This window comes from Parus major, chromosome Z (assembly GCF_001522545.3).
Source record: "Parus major isolate Abel chromosome Z, Parus_major1.1, whole genome shotgun sequence".
NCBI lineage: Eukaryota > Metazoa > Chordata > Aves > Passeriformes > Paridae > Parus > Parus major.
Window position 1 is genome coordinate 874,054 of NC_031799.1, and position 20,491 is coordinate 894,544.

The following is a 20,491-nucleotide window of genomic DNA, read 5'->3' on the forward strand; positions in this document are numbered from 1 at the left end:
AAAAGTTTTGGGAAAAAAATTGCAAGAAATAAAAGGCAAAGGAAGGAGAATGGCAAACAAGGAGAACGTCTGTGACTTGGCAGCAGTCAAGGATCTAGACAATCATCCAGCATTCAGGCAAAGACTCGTTGTGTGCTTTTATCTTCCCAACACCCCAGCGAAGAAGAAAAGCCAAGAAGAAATAGGATCCGCAGGGAAGAAGAGCCAAAGCAGGGAGAATGGGGCTCAGATCTTAAAACTCTCTTGACTGCACAGCATCTCAAAGCCTGGGAAGTTGGGACAACCCATGCTTGCCCTCAGGTGTGACCAAGGTGCTGGGGACACAGAAAACCCTAGGAAAGGACAAAATGGGGACCTGGGTGTCCCGTCACACTCCCACTGTGGGTTGTTGCAAACAACCTCGTGCTTGTTTGAGGGCAGCACTGTAGGTACTCAGATGGCAGGTTAAGGTCATGCCCCCAGCTGGTGCCTTGGGGTGATGTGCCAAGCCCAGGGAACCAGGCCAGGCAAGCACCCAAATGCACCTCCCAACACAGGATTTTAGGTCTGAGATGCTGAAGGGAGGAACAGCCGAAGCTTGACTCACACAGCGACATCTCCAAGTAAAGCAAGAATTTACCCCAGAAAAATGCTGCAGTTACTGGGAAATCCTCTGTCCCCCTCTGCTCATTCTTAGCCATAAGGATTCAGTGCCTTGCAGGGAACCATAATTCAGCTACAAGAAAAAATCATCTGGACAGTACAATGGTTTCTTATCTCTTGACTCCATTTAACATTAAATAACTATTTTCACTTCAAAGGCCAAATTCCAGTTCAGTTCAAAACTCCCCCTGACTTCAGTGGGATTTGGCCATTGGACAACATGGAAATTAAAGAGACATTGAGAGTTCACAAAGAAATTGCAAAAGTACTAAAAACCAAGGGGAGACAGTCAGGGTTGCCAAGCTGGAAATAGGATGGTATTGCTTCTGCTATTGTTTCTCCACCCATTTTTTAAATTTTTTTTTTTATTTAATTAACTAAATGAGATACCTTTCAACAGAATTTAGATCTGACAAATGTCTGTTCTGTTGGAGAAGCCTACGCAAACAAATCTAAGGCTTCAGCTGTCTTGGTGATTACCAGCCTACGTGCTCAGAAATACATTATTCCTGCAAGTTTTTACTACATTGTTTGCTCCCAAGGAAAGGAGCAGGAAGGCACAAGTCTGGGGAAAGTAACTCCAGACACGTGGACAGCTGTGGTCTAAACCACAGTTGCTCTGTCCTGTCAGCCTTGCCCATATCCCCATGAGGGAGAAGAGTCTTTTGAGAGCCCCCACCATTTGTCTGGCATGTGAGGAGCTGGAAGACAATGCGGGGCTGCATTCTCCTGGTGGCTGCACAGAGATCTGGGTAAGCAATTCCTACAAACACTGAGAGGTGAGGAGTTAAATTAGAGCACTAGTCCCATGAGGGGCAGCTGAGGGAACTCAGGTGGCTCAGCCTGAAGAAAAGGAGTCTCAGGAGGGACCTTCTGGCTCTGACAGGAGGATGCAGCCAAGTGGATGCTGGGCTCTTTTCCCACGGAACAAGGGACAGACAAGAGAAAATGGCCTCAAGCTGAGCCAGGTGAAGTTTAGATTGGATATTGGGAAAATTCCTTAACTGAAAGGGATGTCATGCCCTGGCACAACTGCCCAGGGCAGTGGTGGAGTCCCCATCCCTGGAGAGATTTAAAAGCTTTGCAGATGTGGCATCTGGGGACATGGGTCAGTGATGGCATTGGCAGGGCTGGGGGAATGGTTGGACTTGATGCTCTAAGAGGTCTTTTCCTATCTCAGCAACTCTTGAGATTCTACACATTTCTAGTGGCACTTAAGACATTTACCCCACGATGCAGGGCACCTTGTATGGCCAAACAGACTGAAGTCCCATCCTGGGACTGAGGGACCAGGTCTCTGCACATGCTGGTTCCTGCCTCTGGAGAACTTGCCTGGATACTTGCCCTCAATCTCAGCCAAGTTCCCCATGGCACAAAGCCTCCAGGACACCAAAAGCTCCTTGCAGAGCACAGATTCTGATTTAGTCCTGCTTTTGTGCAGAGCAGAATACCTGGTGGGCATAGCCAGGGCCACCTAGTAATTAACAACTAATATGGACTTGCAGACACTCAGGAAAGAGGTTGAGAATGAAGAGTGTTGCCAAGGTCAAATCTTCTCCAGCCCTTGCATCTTTTAGTGCTTGAATGAACACATTCCTCACTGCATTTGACAGTAAGTTTCTCTGCACTCTTCTGACTGCTTGGTCAGGGTCTCATCTTCACCTCTGTGTGAGTATATAATATAATGCTAAGTCTTGGAATTATCTCACAATCAGCTTTGCTATTAACATGCCTGCAACTAATTAGCAACTATTGTTTCAAGGGGTGGATTAAGATCACAGAATCATAGAATGGCTCATTTTGGAAAGAGCCTTAAAGATCATTCAGTTCCACCTCCCTGCCATGGGCAAGGACACCACTACATCTGGGTGTGCCAAGCCCCATTCTGCCTGGCCTGGAACACTTCTAGGATCTGCTGCAGGAATGGACTCTGAGTGACCTTTCATTCCCATGATGACCCCAGATCCCTCCTATCCATGACACTCCTCAAGGCTGGGGGAGCAGAGCATCCCCAAGGAACTCAGCAGCTGCTCCTGCAAATGGTGGGGCTCACTCTGTGGGATGTCAAGCCACCTCCCTCACCTTCTTTCTGAAAATCTAAACACAATTTTCCACTGAAGGAGGGAAATTAAGAAGGAACCCTCTTAGAGTCACCACTGAAAGAGTAAAATTCTCAATTTAACATGTAGGTTATTATCTGCCCAGGAAACTCAGCCTGAAGAGAGAAAGGGCAGCAAAATTCTCTGAAACATCCCCTGAACAAATTCATGTCTCCAGACCCAGTCTTTCTGAACTAAGCATATTCCAGCCAGACCACAGACAACTGGACTGGTATCCTGAAGCAGGCACTGCTGGAGGAGTTTGGGCATGGCAGTACTGCTGTGGTCAGAAGAACTCATCATCACTGGCTTTGAGCACTCAAGAGATACTGTGGTACAAACTGGAGGGACCGAATGATCCTGGTTAGGACTTGGTGGGATTTTATAGCACCTAAAACCAGTCCCAAAAGGTCTGGGGAATATTTTTATTAATATAATGAGGAAAAATATCTGAATTTCTATTCTGGAGGCCTGACTTTTCCCAGAAGTATTCTTCACCAAGCCTACCTCCATCAAAGGTACTCTAATGTTTCATGTGAATGGTTAATGATAACTCAGTACTGCTTTGATGCAGGGAGCATCACACATTTTCTATCTTTTCTATGATATCCTTTCTATCCAGCCATTTTCTGTCCTTGCTATGGCTGAGAATGGGAAACACTCAAATAAACCTGACAGTTCCACACAATTTAATCAAAAACCTCACAACCCCACAGAAAGCAATAACCACCAACTCCAGGGATGAAGAACACAGGATTTGTGTTGTGTTTTCCCTTTGGCTTTCTCTCTCAAACTGGTTTCACTTGGCTACAGTTTCATTTTTGTTTGCATTTTTCTTAGATGAGAAGGGAACAAGATGTCATGTTCACTCCTGAAAACAAAAATGAAATTATTCACACTTCTTTCATGCCATTCTGTCACCAGGGGTAGAGACCACCCCAACTGCTAGACGGAGCCCACATCATCTAGACAGACATGGCATCTTGGAAGTGTAGAAAGTCCACCTGTCAAAGTGGTGATCAAGATTTAAGACCATCTTTGAACAGCTGAGATGAAGTGCATGCTTTAAGTCTTACATGTATGCATCTTTACAAACATACAATGAACGCCAGAAGACAAGCACAGCCAACCAAAACAACGCTGTGAGGGGAGAGATGTTTGTGATGAGGCTCAGAGTCTCTGGCTGCTGGGAAAAGCATTATGAAATCCTCATGTGAGTTGTCTACATGGTCTTTGTACCTTGATCCTGAGGTACAATCACTGCAGACAACCCTTCCTTTGGACCTGGACACCACATCTGCCTTTGTTTGCTAGAGATGATCTCGTTTGGTCCTCATAGCATAATCAGACTCACTATAAACCAACATGGTAGCACTGATTTTCACAATGATGGCTGTAAAACACCAGTAGAGGTTGTTCAGAGAAGTGGTGGAGGTCCTACCCCTGGAAACACTCAGGGCCAGGTTGGACAGGGCTCTGAGCAACCATGGTCTACTGGAAGATATCCCTAACCAAGGCAGGGGATGGGACTGGCTGAGCATTAGAGGTCCCTCTGAAGCCCAACTATCACACTAAGTATTAGTGTGATACTGTGTCTTTACATCCAAAATTCCCACTGGCTCACAAGCAAATGGATGAACAACCAGCTTCTCATTCACAGGACCACCAGTCTGCAGACTGTGCTGCAGGAGCAGAGACAGCACTGCTGGGCTGAGGGGACATGGGATGGACTCAAAAGCAGTGAAAAGCAAGCCTCACGACCGCTGAAGCCCAGGGCCAGCCCTCACACTCTGCAATGCTTGGCTGCACAGGCTGCCTGAGTCAGCTATTTTCTTCTAAGCTTCATGGAAATGAATCTTCAGGAGGAATTTAAGGAGCTGTTTTGCAACACCAGCTTGGGAAAGACATCCCAAGTACAGATGGCATGTGAGATAGCTCTGAAACAGCTCTTTTAAGGCTTTGCTGGATCTCCCACAAATCATGAGGGATGTCGAGATAGAGGCCCTTGTTGCACAGAGCGGGCAACCAGCTACAAAGGCACCTCCTGGACCTCAAGGCTGACTGCCCAGACTGGTGTAGAAATCACTGCTGTGATTTCACATAGAAATTGCTTGGAAATGGCTCTCTTTGTAACCTACATTACTTGGAATTACGTTGCTGGATTCTCAGCGTACTGTAAACAAGATTGCAAAAATTACATAAAAAACATCAGAAAACACAATGACAAGGAACTGAGTCTAGTTTAGACAAAACAGTTTAAATTAAGACAAGACCACAGTACACAAAGTTTCCCAAACACAAACGGATCCTGAACTACTGGTAAGAATGTGGCTTGAATGAATATGGAATCAACTTTTACTACATTGCAATAAAAGAACTTATACTTCAGACTCCAGGCTGCCTCCTTTAAAAATACACCCAGGCTGATCAGTTAACCCGAGATCTGATAATCCTCCAAGAGATATAAACTTTAAACCCATGCCAAGATGCACAGACACAGCCCACCACCATCCCTCTGTGGTCCTGTCCCCCAAGACACATCCTAAATAGTGCAATGAGCCCCCACCTGCTGCCTTTGTGTTCAGCTGTCTTCCTTTAGACCCCTGTGCCTCTTTGACCTGCAGCAAGGAGACATCCTGGAGTTTTTCTTCCCCATTTTCTATTTATACCAGTGCTTTCTAGTGAAAAAATAAATGTCTTTGCTGTAGGAGCTAAGGCAAGATTTGACAGGATCTCCTGACAGCTGTCCAGACATATGAGATGACCCAGAGTCAATGGCAAGCAATTGCTTCCGACACAGGGATGCAGTAAAACATCAACCCAAGCTGGAGAGATGCCTTGGACTTAGGTGTGCCAGAATCCTTTATCAAACACATTAAATTCTCTAAACAAGATGCAGCATCCTATAGCATTTAAGGTAGAGATTTGGGAGCCAGGACTGATCTGGAAATTGATTTATTGCAACCCAATGACAATCCTAAGCTGCTTCCTGAATATTTACTTAACTCTGTCCCACTGCCAAAAGAAGAGTTCATAGAATTATGGATGGTTTGAGTTGGAAGGGGCCTTTTACAGGTCATTTAGCCAATGCCCTCTGCAATGAGCAGGATCACCTTCAAGGAGAGCAGCCCTCTGCTCCTGACCCTACTCCTGCCTCCTCTCTCATGCTACTCCTAACACTCCCACAGAATTGTTAAGCTGTGCCAGGGTCTGATTCACTCCCAAAATTTAATTCATCTTGGAGGAATTTTCACTTGTCAGTTTGGATGGGAACACACAGCCTGGGGGGAGGCACAAATCTGGGCCACCTTCTGCAGCTCTGATGTCACGTAGCTGTTGGCCCTTGCTGCTCGGGGACCTGCACCCCCAGCTTTAATCAGGAAATCAGGAAGATCCATAGCATCTGCACAATGCTGGGAATGGCTGGAGCAATGTTTGTTTAAATGAAAGAAAGAAGCCTGTTGTCCACTCGTGCCCTGGAGGCTGTCACGCTAAATAAAGACATTATCAGAGAAAGAGCAGAGACTCAGCGCCTTCATGCCTGTCAATGACCCCGACACCTTCTGAATCAATCTAGGGACTCTCTTTCCCACAGATGGTCCCTTGGAGACAGACTGCTGTGGCTGTGGTAGCAATAAATGGAAACAAAACAGTTAACAAATACCCAGAAATAGAGCACAGTTAACTTTTTTTTCTTTCTTTTTTTTTTTTTTTTTTAATATGGAGATGAAAAATCCCTGGGTGATTTATGTGCCAGCAGAGATATTAGCTGCATATAATAGATGCAATATTTTTAATACTAATATTTTGGGCTGAGACAAGAGCCGGAATGGAAAGTATTTCCAGTGCCTTGACTTCTTTATTTTGCAAACATCAGTTGCTAACTGGGGTCAGACAGAAATATTGTTTTTGCAACAAGAGCCCAAACAACTTAAGCTGGCAACTTCTTTACACACTAACCATGACAGGAGGCCCTGCAGAGCTTCAGCCCATTGCTCCCTCTCAGGTCCCTGGGGCCAATGACCCCAGCTTGGGCTTGCAGGGGGAGGGGGTGGAAGATGCTCTTTTGCTGAGAGGGTGGCTACCTGCCGTGGCCAAAAACTGAAAGTCACCACCCAAACCATGCAACCATGCCACTGAAGTGCTGCTGGGCTTCTTCAAATGGGCCAGGTTTCACTGAATGACATTGTATGAGACAGCTGGTGCCACAAAGCCTTTTATTTATACCCATTAAAAGTATCAACCTGTGCTTGCCCTTATCTTTGAGACAAGCTGCCAGATACTTTGGGGAGCAATTCGGCAGCAGGAAGCCTGGGTGCTCCCTCCAAAGCAGTGGCACATTTATATCTGAGGATGGAAAGCACGAGAAAGAAACAGGTTATTTCACTTCATATTCACTCCAGCAACCAACTGCTGACAACACCTCCATGAACTCATGCTGGAAAACAAGGTGTAGATGGATAAAGCCATTTCCAGTGCTGAGGAGCCATGCCGGAAACACTCCACCAAAGAGAAAGCCATTTCAATAACAGATCGGTTTCCTAGTGCAGAGGAACCTGCTGCTATATTTCCTTCCCTCAATTCTGGCTGGCTGAAATAGCATCACGTAGTCAGCCGTGTTTTGCACTGTGTGACACAGAGAGAAGCCCTGCAGGGCAGGCTCATGGGTGGCAGGGCTCACCCACAGGAGGATCTGGTGGCCACAGGTTCACTGCAAGGTCTGCAGTAGGGGAATGTCCAGCTGCAGTCTCTTTCCACCTTTCCACCTCTGCTTCCTCACAGCCAAAGGGGACATGCTGAGAGCAATCCTCTGCCAAAAGGCACACTGAGGTTGGTGTAACTCTGATGAGGTGTTTTGCTGTCCATCTCTCTGGCTCTCTGCCCTGGGGATGGCTCTTGCATTCTTTCCCTGTGACCCATCCTACATCCCACTGACCCAACGGCACCCAACACCTGCACACACAGTGAAGGCTTTCCTCACATGTTGGGTAAAAATAAATAAATCACACCATCAGCTACCAAAGCAACACCAATACAAGCAATGCCAAAGACATGGATCGCCTGGACTGTGTCCCAAAGAGGTCCTGGAGATGCTCTGAGGGCTGGAGCCCCTCTGCTATGGAGACAGGTTGGGGGAACTGGGGATGTCCGTTTACCTAGAGAAAAGATGCTCCAGGGAGACCTCACTGTTGCCTTTCAGTTCTTAAAGAGTGCTTATAAGAACAAGAGAGAATGACTTTTTACACAAGCAGGTAGGGAAAGGGCAAGGGAGAATGGTGTTAAACTTAAAAAGGGGAGATTTAGATTAGATGTTAGGAAGACATTCTTCTTGTGAGGGCGATGAGGTGCTAGCACTGGGTGCCCAGAAAAGCTGGGGCTGCCCCTGGATCCCTGGAAGTGCCCAAGGACAGGGCTTGGAGCAACCTGGGATAGTGGAAGGTATCCCTGCCCATGGCAGGAGGTGGAACAGGATGATCTTTAAAGTCCCTCCCAAACCAAAACACTCTAGGATTTTTTGAAGATGACCAAGGCATCCCAGGAGAAGGACCAAAAATTGCTCAGAGAGTTCTGAAGAATCTCCTATGTGGAAAGGCTGAGAGAGCTGGGGCTGTTCAACCTGGTGAAGGCTCTGCAGAGACTTTACTGCAGCTTCTCAGTACTTATAGGAGAAAGAAACCTTAAGATCATCTAGTCCAACCACTAATAAGGGGAGAGCATTGCTGGGAAGCAGCACTGCATGCATACACAGTTTCTCTCAGCCTCTTCCTGCTGTCCACTGCTGGTCATCAAGCGAGGTGGCCTTGTGTGACCCATCACACCTCTCCTCTTGCACTTATGGTCCTTCTATCCAGCTCCAGCACACCAACAGCACATCTAACTGCAAGTTAAAAACTCTGCTGATGCAGGATGGCATGGCAACCACAAGATAAGGGGAGTGATGTCCCAGCTGGGAACGGGTGGCAGGCACAGCCGGTGGCACACGTGGACAATTACGTCCACCCCGCGTGCGCGCAGTAATTCATTAGGCTGTGGTAACGCAATCACACAGCTGAGCCCTGCTAGGAACAAACTGCTGGGCTGGTATTGTCCTCTGGGGACCTGCAGCCAGGAGAATTAATTTAGTGTAATAACTCACAGTGATGTTGCAGAAAATCAAACCAAAATGATGATCTCTCTGAAGTGCACTCTGCCAACCCCTTGCCCAGGGCCCTGCCAGGCAGGCAGGGCAAGCACCCACTGCTGGGACTGCCACGACTATGGACATTTAAGTCCTTGAGAAGTCTCATCATGAAGCAGCAGCACTGCAATAAGAACTCCTTCATCTTGTTCTTGAGGAGGCTCAGCTTCAGCTGGCACAGCTTTCTTAGTCGTGTGGTTTAGTTTTAGACTGTACTGTGAGAAGCTGGGAGTTGGACTTGATGACCCTTATGGGATCCTTCCATTTGAACATATTCTATGATTAGGACATAGAGGAATGGTTTTAAACTAAAGAAGAAGATATTTAAATTAGGTATTAGGAAGAAATTATTGACTGTGAGGATGGTGAGGCCCTGACACAGGTTGCCCAGAGAAGCTGTGTCTTCCCCAGTCCTGGAAGTGTCCAAGGCCAGGTTGGACTGGGCTTGGAGCAACCTGGGATAGTGGAAGGTGCCCCTGCACACACCCAGCAGGGGTTTGGAATGAGGCAATTTTCAAGGCTCCTTCCAACCTAAACCATTCTATGATTCCTTTTGAAGATGAACCCTTATTGCAGTTGTTCCTGAAAACATGACCTGTCCTTCATCACTGGTTCAAAGTTTCTAAATATTGGGCAGAACTGCACCTATTATTTTAACATCTGTGCTTAAGCTGCTTAGAAGAGTTTCTTGCATCATTACATTCTAAACACCGTGATTTATCTAGATACTAGAACTGCTATTTTCCATTGCAGACAAGTACACCAGCAGACTCACTTTTGTCCTTAAAAAGAAAAAAAATAAATAAAAATATCGGTCCTGCATTTGCTTCTCTTGGACAAGAGGCAGTTTTCCACAGCCACGACTACGCTGGCTCAACTCCCCCACAGTTTGCCTGGCATGGATGGCTGTGACAACCCCATTGAGTCTGGGGTGTTCCCTCTGCACCCCTGAAGTCCCCTCCAGTAAGTCTCATCAGCTCCCAGGAGGGCATGGAGAAGACAGGAGCATAAGGATGAGGATAAACCCCTGACTTCCAGATGCAGCTTCAAGGGTTCAGACCCATGTGCTGTTAAACCTAATTAATTTGATTTGGAAATCCTACAGAGAAGGAAAGGAGTGATTCAACTTCTTCAATTCCTTCCCCTCCTCCCTCTTTCTTCTGTTCCAACAGAAGTTCAGCAATGTGCTGTAAATCATTTCGCTCAGTGCTAATTTTCAGTGAGTGCCCAGTCCACCTCAAGCATTTAATTTTGTTCCAGCTAGGAATGGCCCTTTGGCCCTAAAATAATGTCTTGATATTGTTGTTTTTAATAAACATCCTCTCCTCTCACTGCAAAGCCCTCAGCAAATGGCCCTGAAAGAACAAAAGACATTTCTGTATTGTTTTAAGTTCTCTTCCTTTCTGAAAAACCTCAATTAAAACGGTGAAAAAGCTACTATACTCTGTAATTATGAACTTATTTCTATTCACTCGCTCAGCAGGAGAGCTTTGTCCTGTTGACCTCTGGGAATGGGTTTGTAAGGCTCTTCCAAATTTCACAGCCTTAAAACCGACACATTCATGCCAGCCGTAAAACACGTTCACCTTTGCCTTCACCCAATATAACTTGCAATCTTCAAACCCGAGGTGAGAGCCGCTCTTGTGACTATTTTTATTTGTGAGAGGAGCTTTAACACTGGCCATGAATGGATTGGCTCTGGAAATAGTGCAACCCCTTCAAGACAACATGAAAACTGCAGGAATATGGGCTGTCTATAAAGAGTTTTCAAGCAAATACCTTGCATGTCACACTCCGAGTGATGGCTGTGATTCTCTTAAATCTTTCCAGTATGAGAACTACCTGGCCCAAAGAGGATGCATCCCAACCTCTTGACTTGCCAATGGGATGTTTGCTGGAATAAGCATGGAGATTTCTTTTGGTGAAGATCCATTGAGAAAAAAAGTCTTGTGAGACAAAATGCTAGGACAGCTTGGTTATGTGTTTCTTTAAACACTCAGTGCAAGATTAAGGAAGAAAGCAAAAGGGAAACCCATTTTTTTGTAAGAAAAATATGATGCTTGAGAACACAGAATAAGGTAATAATAAATGCAGAGGGGCAGATTTATACATAAAATAAATTAATAATGTCCTTCAAACACAAGTTAGAAAAATAGCTTTAAAGTAAGTCCTTTACATAGGACTACAAATCACACTGCTTTAGGGACAGTTACCAATCCCTCCATGATTTCATGTGTCTGTAACACACCTCAGAATGTACATTTATTTTGTCTTTACACTTAGGACCAAATCTAAGGGAACACATAAACATCCACAACACAGCTAAGGTACAGCTCATCAACCAATTTCCTGAAATCCCATGCACCTCCAAAGGCTTGGGCCAACTCATGTTTTGCCTGAAATGTGCAAAAAGCACCTCAGTCATGCACTTCCTGATAACCACTCCACGGGTCTCCTCAAACTCCTCCAGTTAAGCCTGTTTCTACCTTAGGACATATCATATAATTCAGCTGGACATTCACCCAACAGCTCTCTACCTGAAGAAAAGTTCTGGAAGAAGGTATAAATTGGTAATTGATTTGACCAATTGATGAGCTAGGGGTTGCAGCCTTTAAGGGGCTCAGGGCTAAACTCTTCCACCTGTGATGATATCAGTTCTGTTTGTGAAAAAAACCTGTTTGTGAAAAAAACCTAGGGCAAGAAAAGGCTCCTCCACACCTCACACAGGCTGCTGAGTGACCAGCAGCTGGTGTTGAATCTTGCTCATCAGCAGCACCAAGCCAGTTTGGCTGGTAGACCTAGGAAGTGTCACTATTGCCTCTGTCCTATCTCACCTGTCTCTCTTTAATTCACTCTATGCTTTGTGATTGGTGTGTTGAGTTATATTTGGTTTCAAAAGAGAAAAGAAAAAGAACAAGGGTTCAGGTACTTAACTCACCATGTAACTTAGGGTTTGGGTTGGAAGGGACCTTGCAGATTCTTCCATTCTACCCCCTGCCATGGGCAGCGACACCTTCCACTACCCCAGGGTGCTCCAAGGCCCATCCAACCTGCCCTTGGACATTTCCAGGGCAGGGGCAGACACAGCTTCTCTGGCAGCCTGTGCCAGGAGCTCACTGGGAACAATTCCTTCCCAACAGCCCATCCAACCTTGCCCTCTGCCAGTGTGAACTCATTCTTCTTTGTCCTACCACTACATGCCCTTCTAATGAAAGTCTTAATCCCAACTGAGACTGGGATGCCCAGTCTGAAGTGTCTGTTCTTGCTGAAGAGAGACCAGAAACAAATCCTTGTCCCAGCATTCCCTCCAGTGTGAGGTGTTTTGGCTCAACTCCTCCCACATTTCTTTGTTTTTCTTGTCTTCCTTGGTTCTGGTCAACAGGGAAGGCAAAATAAAGCAGGGAAATCTGTTCCCTATAAGATGAACAGGCTAACTTTTCTAATGTAGGTGTGAGGCATCCTCCAAACTTCACTGAATACATCCCCTCTGAGCATAATGGGAAGTTGGGCCTCCAGTTCAGATCTGGTTGATGTACCTATGGACACAGGTAGTGGGATCCAGATGGCAGTGACACTGGAGATGCCTTACAGCATCTTGTTTGGCTTCCAGCCATTTTGGTGCTGGTATCGTAAGGTCTGGTGTCTGACAGCTCCTTGTATGGAGTTTGAGACAACCCAGGGCACCTGAAATAGCACCTGTGATCATGGAGGTGAAGCCCAGCAGTCTCTGATAAACTGAATGAGGTCACCCATGCTCCCCCCAAAGCCGTGGACTTAAAGAGTGGTTGCTCTCCTACTTTCTGCTCAGTTGTAGATCCACCATGAGCTCCTGTTCCCATTCCAGAATGCTCACAAAAATCACAGAATCACACATTGGTTTGGGTTGGAAGGAACTTTAAAAATCACATTCTTCCACCACTGACAGGGAATGTCAGAAGAATGGGCAGGGACTTTCCACCAGAGCAGGCTGCTCCAAGCCTGGCCTGGAACACTTGTGAAGAGCCATCAGTGACAACAACTCACTGACCTCTAGACCAGCCCCTGGTACCACACAGTGAAAACATACCTAGAAAATACTGAGTTTTCATAAAAATCACCTGCACCGCAGCCTCCACCACAGCCACAAGCTGAAGTTCTGGAGTTTTTTGTTTCTGGAGCAATTATTTTGCTTTTGGTGAAGCAACATCATAAGACCCTGAGCCTATCCACAGGCCATACATTTCTTATTGAGGTTTCATAACAGTAAAGAGCTTTGCTGGTGGTATATAAAGTCTTTCAATCAGCGGCAGAGATGGATAAAAACAATCTGCAAAAGCCTCCTGATGCCATGAAGTCTGCTGGTGGCTTGGCTATTTGGGTTAAATTTAGTCTGCAGGACAGGGGTCACTTCAGTCACCAAGACTGTGAAAAAAAAAAGGATATAAAAGGTCTTGTGTTTTAGAGTTTTTATGTAATGGCAAAGCCACTCTCAATAGAGAGGTGACAACCCTGCGGCTGGGAAATGCACCCGGCTTGCTCCTGCCACTGCCTCCTGGCATTAGGAAAAAAGCAATGAAAGGAAAGGATTAAATTTGCTTAGATGAGTATCTTTTAACCCTTCTGCATGCATCTTTAGCTAGGCACACAAGGAGGAAGGAGCAGATATAAAGAACAGCAGTGGACATGCATCCCCTGACGTCCTGCCCATGAGGACCACGTCCTGCTGAACTCACAAAGGTTTATCTTTCTCTTGTCATTAGTATTGAGCCCGCAGAGCTCTCTGGCTTTTACAGAAGTCCTTTACCCTTGCACATACATAAAATGCAGAATTCTTTTGGCTGTTGCCAGCATCAGGAAAGGAGCTGTGAGCATGGCACCCCTTCCATGGTGCTCTCTGCCAGAAGGATTGTGGCCACACCACCTGCCCTTGAGGGTGAAGCATGGCTGGGAATATTTACACTGACACCCCCAAGCACGTAAGGCCCCAGTGCTGCTCACAATGCCACAAACGAGAGCAGCTGGGTGGAAAAACTCTACTCAGCCTCCCACAGCTTCAGACATGGGTGACAGGCAAAACAAATTCCCCAGTGGATGCTAAATACCAACTGCTCCACCTCACTGCTCCTGGTGTTTCACATGGACCATCTGGATGATGGGAGGACCCTATGCGTCCAGCTCTGGGGATGGTGCTGGGGCAGGTGACTCACTCTTAGATAAGTTGGCCCAGGACAGATGCTAGATATAAATTTGGTTGAACTTCAGATGGCTTCTGCAGAACTGTTGAATCATCTGTGCCCTGTAGGCACCAGGGCTCAGATTACTGCACATGGATATCACAGAATCCTAGAATGGCTTCTGTTGGAAGGGACCTTAAAGACCATCCAGTGCCATCCCTGCCATGGGCAGGGACATCTTCCACTGTCCCAGGTTGTTCCAAGCCCTGTGACATCTGGCCTTGGACATTTCCAGGGATCCAGGGGCAGCCACAGCTTCTCTGGGCACACTGTGCCAGGGTGTCACCATCCTCACAGTCAAGAATTGCTTCTCAATACCTAATCTAATCCTGTCTCCTGGCAGTTTAAAGCCACTGCCCTTTGCCATGCTGTGTCCTGCTCACCAAGCCATGGTGAAAGGCAGGTGTTGATGGAACCAAACAATCTCCAAACCTCACCTCCAAGTGCTCCCTCCTGACGAGAAGGTGCAGTGCTGCCCAGCAGCACGGCCAAGTCACACCAGCTGCATGCCCATATGATGTAAGGAGGTGGCTTTTTGATCATTTGAGGACTGCTCCTTCAATGGGGAGCCCAGTGCAGGCTTTGTTCTCAACAACCTCCTCTCCCAGGAGTGGAGTTCCTGTGCTGTGACCCCCGGCAGAGCCTTCTCCTCAACTCCCGGAAGGAAGGGCAGTGGGCAGGGTGATGCCACTGTGTCTGGCCAGCGTGGCTAGGCAGGTCAAAAGGGCTCCTGCTTGAACCTTCCTGATATCATCTCTGCCCTGCTCCATCATCACTTTACCTAGAGAGCAGCTGCTGGACCAACCAGATCCAAATGACAACAAGTCCTACCCAACAGTCTCATGAGAGGGCATGGGAGTAACCACAAACACAGGGAGGAATGACTTTGTGCCGATGCAACTCCCTCCAGTTCCCTCTATTGGTAACTCCCTTGGTGTCAATCAGACCTTCCTCTGACTTCCAGTCTTAATTAAATGCCCAGTTTTATCCACTTGCTGCTCACAGAAGTGTGTTTCTTCAGCAGGAACTGCCCTTCTACCCCTGCACCTTTTACCCCTGAGTACCTTGAGAGCATCTGCATCCACCTCCAGCCTCTCCCAGGCAAGGCTGAACCAGCTGACATGTGTGAAGCAGCATTTCCTTCTCTGTGCTCTCAAGTTTATTTATCCTTCATCTTCCCTGGGTGACTCTGGTTCCTCTTACTAACAAACAGAAGGAAAAAAAAAAAAAAGGCAGAAAACTTTTCCTTTCCATCTTATCTCATCTTAAATCCCCCTTGCTCATGGCTCCATCTCACTCTGGCACCACATGGTCCTGCAACTCCCACCTGACCCTGTATCTTGTCCCTGAATGAGGAGATCTTGCCCTTGAAGGAGCAAGCTGGGCCAAGCTGATTCCTGTGGTGTTTTATGACAGGGTGAAGCGGTAGAGTGCCCTTTATGGTGTTTTGAAAGGAAATTGTACAGGAACAATGTCCCGAGCAGCGTGGCTATTGAAAACCCTTCACAAAAGGAGTTTGTCACAAGAGGAAAAGCAGCTTAATCAGTCGAACTAATCACTGTAGGTGGTTGAGTGTCCCCGAGGGTCTGTAAAATTAAATATAATGGGAAAAGAAATATATCACAGCTTGCCTACGCTCCTCAGTGGAGCCGCCAGCGGATATGGGACGCTCCCTGCCTGGCCCTGAGCCCACCGTGACCATCCTTTGGGCTGTCCCTAGGCAGAACCACCTCCTTGAAAGACCCAGGCCAGGGCCACATGGCTGGGCTGGGATGAGCCCCAGGAGGTTTCTCAGCAGTGTAGGCTCTGACTGGGGAGTTGGGACAGGGATGCCCACTCTGTGCACTCACCCCAGATAACCCAGTGTGTGGCGTGGGCGTCAGCAAGAGGGTCAGTGGTGCTTACACAACCCTCCTGCTTCAGGAAGAGGAAACTGTCCCTGACAGCCACATGGGGCTCTCCAGGGAAGGAGGATATTTCTGCCTCCCCCAGCTCTGAATCTAATTAAGTCCAGAAAACACACACACACAAAAAAAAAATAATCCAGACTGTTTTTTCCTGATCATTTAAGTGCAAAGCCAAGTTAATGCTAGGAAGTAAATAAAGTCAGACAATGCTAGAGAAAACTTGAGGGCATTTCTGTAATTCTGTTCTTAAAATCTTTTAAGTATTTTGGGCATGCTTAAGGAGATGGGGAAGGCTGCAGAGCCTCTTTGCTCTGTGTATAAGCCAGGAGGACCTGTGCAGCCTTCTCCTGCAGCTCCCCACACAGGGGCTTTATGTAGGATGGACTTCCCAGGTGCAGAAACACCCCTCTTTAAATCTCAACCAACAGGAGAAGGAGGAGGTGACACAGTGTGCAGCCACAGCTAAAGGTGATGGTCCTTCACCTGGGGCTGGCTGTGTTCCCCAAAAATCCTGGCTGGGACAGGCAGGGCAGCCCCTCATGGCTTTGGTCACCTCAAAGCCTGAAGACACATCAGCTGCACAGAAGAAACACAAGAGATTCCCACTTTTTCTACTGAAAAGAGGAATTTAGGGGCCATTTGTGAAGCAGTATTGATTAACTCTTGGGCTTTTACTCCATCCTCTCCAGGATATGGGGCTGTTCTTCTCTCTGACATCCTTTCCTGTTCTTGCCCACAGACAAGGACCACCAAAAGAGCCATGAGGTATTAGCCAGCATCTGTGCACACCCAAAGATTTGCTTTTGGTAGGGTATTCAGCCTGATTAGTCTTTTGATTCCATCAAGATGTTGGATCAAATTGATTTCAACGGTGCAAACTTTTTAAGACTTCCCCAGCAACCCTTTCTTGGTTTTCCTCAAGAAAACTGTCCCCTTCCTCAAGTAGCACAGAACCATTCCAGTAATGTTAACCAGAAGACCAAGAAGTAGGTACAACCCCACCTGTCTTAACCCATTGCAATTCCATATATTCCCTGTAAATCCTATCTGAACTGGCAGTGCTTTTTATTGTTCCTACAAGGCTGGGGCATGTATTTCTGTCCATGTATTTCCATGCATCTCCAGGCCAAAGGATTCTTTGCTGGACTCTCTATCCCAAACACATCACACCAGGAGGCCACAAGAGTTGGAGGAACCCTGTGCAACACAAAGTCAATATGCAGTGCTTAAAAAAATGGGAGTTTTGGAATTTCTTTAAGAACTAGGGGCCAAACTCAGAGCCCACCTGCCCAAGGAGATCACATCCCAGCAACTTGTGCTCTGCTAGCAGAGAGGCACTGGGTTGGGAAAGGACAGAGGAGAGGACTTGAGAAATGGGTCTTTTGTGCCTCATATCCCACAGTTTTTTTTCTCGCAGGAGGGGTCCTGCCACCACCCAGGAAAACTTCCTCCTTCCCTAGAGGTGGTTACCTTTGGGAGGTCAAACTAAGTGGCCTTTGGTGCCTTTGGACCTGCCTGTGCTGCTCTCTTTCCATCATCCCAGCAAGCAGTGATGCCCTCCACCATCCTCATCAGGAGGTGGCAGTCACACCTCCTGACTCTAAGCCAACAGAGAAGACACTGGCTGCAGGATTTCTGCCAGGGGAGGTTGATACCTCTTCTGCTCAGATCATAAGCTCTTTGCTGCAAGGACCTCACCATGTCCTGTAGGCTTTTACAGCACCCTGTACAACAAAATCCTCCATCAGGTGTGGCTCTGATGTTGACTGCTGCTATGAAAAATGTGCTCAGTTTTTTTAATGACTTGTAATTCACTCTTCATACCTATCTTATGCAACAAATGAATGCATCCATGGGAAATCACAGGATCCCAAAATGATTTCGCTTGGGAGGGACCCTGAAGACCATTCAGCTCCAGAAGCAGGGATATCTTCCACTAGGCCAGGTTATTCAGAGCCTCATCCAGTGTGGCCTTGAAGACTTTGAAGGATAAGGCATCCACAAAAATGGAAAAGACATGATGAACATAAAAACACAACACATATGCCTGGAGGGAGCTGTGGGTCACTCCCCTGGTGTAGCTCCTCCTGAAGAGAGTGGAAGGTGTGTGGCAGAGACCTCAGGGTAGGTGAGCTGTGCTCCTCCACAGCACAGGGACAACATTTCCCGAGGAAAGGTGACGGGAAGGAAGCAGGGACAGGCGCTATTTATAGCAGGGCCGGACATCAGCGCCGTCGTTCTGCATGTGAAACAAAAGGTGCTTCACTAGCCCAATCCATGTCCCCATCTGAATGTCACTGTCAGGGAGGCCAGAGAAGCCCACACACACTCTGGGAGGCAACCACTACCATTTGTAAGACCAGCTGGAAAAAGAAAAAGGCAGATTTCTGGGTACCAATGTGCTTTTTTTGTAATGGCTGTGTTATATAAAAGCTCCAGCCAAGCCAAAGGTCACCTACCACAAGGCAAGGCCAGCTGGACCTGTGCATCAAGCAGAGGTCAAACTGGGGGTTGACACCTTGACCCAGGCTGGATGGCCTTGTGAGGGTGACTCCTGCACCTGGCAGGAGATGCCCACCATGGTCACAGGGGATTTGTCAGCCTTGGATGAGGCAACTGCTGGGCAGGAAGAACTCATGCACCCCATATAGGCATTACCTGCGGGGCCCAGGATGCTGCTTCAGGACCCACCAGCTTCAGCAGCAGAGGAAAAGCTGCCCCATGAAGACCAGATGTGCCCAGGACTTTGGGGCCACACCTGCTTTTAACCAGCTTAGCAAGACAACCTCTTCTCTCCCTACAAACCTGCTGCATGCCAGCCCTACTCCCATCCTTGGCTGCTACCAATCCCTTTTCAGGAAACCTGACCCTCCTCCCTTGGGTCCAGGCATCCAGAGCTGCTTCCCAGCCCCTTCCCAACCCATGTATCACCAAATGGCCCTGCTAGGCTTCACCCAAGCCTCACTACCCCTGATGCCCCATCCACACTCTTGCAATTTTGATTCTCCCCATATCCAGATGAGGTTTTTAAACAAAAAGCGCATTACTCCTGACTGTTTTGCCTAACATAAAACCTCACCCTGAGGAATTTTTATGTCACCTGTGTGGCTCCACCAGCTCCGGAATGGAGCTTTTCTGCCCCAGAATAATGGCTGGGACATTAAGATAATAGCACTGCAATAAACTGTAAACAGCTTTGTAGTCTGTGTTCTGATACCATCTGGGTTTTTTTCCTATTCCCTTTTTTTCCCCCCTCTATTCCTGCCCTTTTCTCTCCATACTTCTGTCATGCTTTCCACATAAAATAAACATTCTGAGAGCTAACTCTCTTCTAGAAATCAATTTTAAGGCGCAAGTGCTCTCTTGGAGCAACTCAAGTGACACTAAAAGGACTAAACCTCCCCTCCTAGTCCCAAATGCACCACAGATACAAGGGGGCGTTGAAAACTTCCAGCAGGAAAACAAGTGGCATGGGGAGAGGGAGGCTGATGAGGTTTCAAGGTGAAGGAAGGGGATGGGAACCATGCCTTTTCCTTTTAAATAATTATTTAAAAAACTGCCTTTTCACTCCAGCTCCTTCTACTCTGGATTCTTAGCTTTTTGAAACTTAAATAAATGTGGTTTTCTGGCTAAGCTTTGACAGCAATGTGGAGGAATTGGGGAGAAGTGCATACCTTCTGTTCTTTCCATTTTATTTCATTTGTGACTGCTTAGGGCTGAAATGACCCCAGGTCTCCCCTGGAATGATGCCGGATCAATTGAATTTTAAGGCTTTTTTTCTCCTCTCCCAGGACATTATCCCAGTCCTACTTGGCCAGGGCTGTATCTCACCCCTTGATCTTCCAACCCCAGCCCAAGGCAGTTTGTTTTGCTATCTCTCCTTGCCATCTGTGCAGGAGGCAGGGATGCCCTGGGGGGCTGAATGCTTCTGCCTGCTGATGGCTTATCTGAAGGGACCAGAAAGAAAAAAAGAAACAGAAATGCACATCTGGTGTGTTCCCTCCCATTCTTCCAACTGGCAAGTTTTTTTAGATGAGGGGGAAGACCCAACACACAGCTCCATGGCTCATCACAGCCTTGGGCATGGGGCTTCAGGCAGCAGACGTCTCAGTCCCAAGGGTTTCCCCTCCCAAAGCATCAAGCACCCTTTGTATGGCAGAGGAACACCAGAGATGGGAGCAGAACTCCCTAAAGTCCACTGTGGTTCCTCAGAGGAGCCAGTTAAACACACCCAGCTCAATCTTGCAACACAGCAGACCTGGTTATAACCATGTTTTGGTGATCACAGGGTTGCAACCCAGCTGAATTAAGACCTTTTTCTACTCACCCAAATCACAAGACTAGGCTTTTGAATGGTGTACAGCTAAAAAGGAGGGATCCCCAAAAGGAGAGGAAACGGAGTTTGCTGTGGACAAACTATCCTGCTCACAGAAGAATGTTTCTAGGTTGCCT

At 47.1% G+C, this 20,491-nt stretch overlaps 1 protein-coding gene across 2 annotated transcripts in view; it reads right to left on the minus strand.

The window, feature by feature from the left end:
- Positions 1-20,491, minus strand: part of CTIF (cap binding complex dependent translation initiation factor) — a 137,666-nt gene that overhangs the window by 46,320 nt on the left and 70,855 nt on the right. The gene's annotated exons all lie outside the window — the stretch shown is intronic.